Source organism: Quercus robur, chromosome 5 (assembly GCF_932294415.1).
Source record: "Quercus robur chromosome 5, dhQueRobu3.1, whole genome shotgun sequence".
NCBI classification, from domain to species: Eukaryota; Viridiplantae; Streptophyta; class Magnoliopsida; order Fagales; family Fagaceae; genus Quercus; species Quercus robur.
The window spans coordinates 34,668,866-34,671,370 of record NC_065538.1 but is presented as its reverse complement, the minus strand read 5'-3'; positions in this window follow the sequence as shown (position 1 = coordinate 34,671,370).

Sequence of the window (2,505 nt, the reverse complement as noted above, 5' to 3'; positions counted from 1 at the left end):
GACTTGGTATATTGGCAAGTGCTATAGAAAGTTTGTAACATAATAGCTCATTTTAAATTGAGATTGTTGTCATATTACCATGGAGATCATGTGTCAGTGGCAGATAACTTCTACAAAGGTTTGATAATGGAGACAGCCTCCTCCAGAACATGGAACTTTTCTTACGATTAAGCTTTATCATTTAAGATTTATACTGCAGTTTAGATAATATTCAGGCAGTGATAACGAACTTGTCAGAGTCTTGTACCTCAACCAACATATCTTGTAATTTTAATAGAAACATCAAAGTTCGAATCATTCCACTCCTAGCTATTGATTTATTAAAAAAAGATAATGGACTATGGATTGAGCATGTATAAGGCAACAGTACTCTCAAACGGAAGTCACCTAAATTTTAATGATAATAATTGTAATATTGTATTGTTATAAACTTGATTTTTTTTTGGGCTAAACTTCAAAACTCACCGTTTAAGTTTTACTATTCATTTTAGTCTTCTAAGTTTCAAAACATCCCAATTTAGACTTCTGTTATTTTACCATTCACTCCTGCCGTTAAATTATCAAAATTACGTCATTTTGCCCTTAATTAAAAATTTAATTTTTATTTTATTGTTTATTTCCTAAAAAACATCAATTAAAAAAAATCCAGAAATTAAAAGCAAAAACCTATTTGGTAAACCCACCCTCCATGTAAAAAAAAAAAAAAAAAAAACCACCCCCAAAATCACACCCTAACCTGAAAATTGAGAGAAGAAGAGTGAAAGTAGATCGAGATTGAGAGGGAGAAGGAGATTGAGATTGAGTTATATAACTCCTCCATAAACCGACAGCTACCATAGGATCCATGGTGAAGTTCCCACTCACGAAATTATCTAGAAACTTGCTTGTGATGATGAGTCTGGCAATGAGTTTCACTCCACAGACATTATCTACAAGAAAGCCGTTGGTGAAGGGATAGCAAATGTCAAGCCTTTTATGGAACTGAATTCTTAAATATGTTACTATCTCATAGTGCTTAATGAGTTCTAACTGGCAAAAGATTGGGAATGGGGATGGGTTTTATTTATTTATTTATTTATTATTAAATTTTATAGGGAGGGTGGGTTTACTGAATAGGTTTTTGTTTTTAATTTTTGGATTTTTTTAATTAATGTTTTTTAGGAAAGAAATAATAAAATCAAAATCAAATTTTTATTTAAGGGCAAAACGATGTAGTTTTGGTAATTTAATGACAGAAGTGAATGACGAGATAACAGAAGTCTAAATTTGAGTATTTTGAAACTTAGAGGTCTTAAATAACAAATGGCAAACTTAGAGGATTGGAATGAAAAGAAGTGAAACTTAGAGTGTGAGTTTTGAAATTTAGCATTTTTTTTCCTCTTTCCAAAAAACTCGGTTCATCAAATATGGTAAAATGAGGCTTTTGTTTTGTTTTGTTTGTTTGTTTGTTTTTTTTTTTTTTTTTTTGTGCTTTTGTGTTTTTTAAAGACTTTCAATAAAACCACAAAGAGGTTTCTCCAAAAAAAAAAAAAAAAAAAAAAAAAAAAAAAAAAAAAAAAACCACAAAGAAAAAGAAAAGAAAAGAAAAAATGTAAACAACACAACAAGATAATCACCACAATCTCTAATCCATGGGCTAAAAACAAAAGTCTAGGATGAATGGAATAGATAGATGGGGATCTTATCGAGAATTACAAACCAATTAGCTTATCAAAAAGAATGAATTACAAATCAACTATCAAAAGAATCCAAAAAAGATCTCGTCTTAAGGATTTGCTCAATAGACCAATGAGGAGGTAGGGAGTGGTTATGCAATGTTTGGATGACATTTAGATCGGATCAACTGCTTTAAGCTTGCAACAGGTGCTTCGGCTTTCAGTGAGTCTTGTTCATCAATTAGTTCAGTGCAAGCAAAACCCACTTATTTCTTATGGTTTCTTGCTATTGTTGCTAATCAAGCTTTCTCCTCTCTTACAAATGGAGGAGGGGGTTCGGAGATCCCATTCATTGGTTCTTTGGTTGGGTTCATCTGCAAATTTCCAAGGCATTAGATGATTAGAGTAGATTTTAAAATTTGAGAACTTAAAGGCAAAGGACTTGGAACTTTCCTTTCTTTGGTTCTGCTTTTAGCTTGCTTGAGAATTTATAAATGTATAGTTTTGTTATGTCCAATCTTTATTGCATTGCTATTTCTTGGTATGTTAAATGAGCCAGAATAATTGTGTGCCCATTATTTTAAGGCAAACTCCATAGGTACAGTTGGAATGGAATTGATTTAAAAATTGTTAATCAAATCATCAATGGGAAAGTTGGATTTTATTTTATTTTACGTAGGACATTATTAAGTCTGATCATAAAAAAAATTCTCTCAAAGTGAACCAGCCTATCCTCTTTTATAATGTGCGTGCGCATGAGCTAAATGTCAATCAATAGAGAATTTGGAAGTTAAAAATTCATGAAAAACTCAAAATGATGCTATGGAGGGTGGCTGCTGATATCCTACCA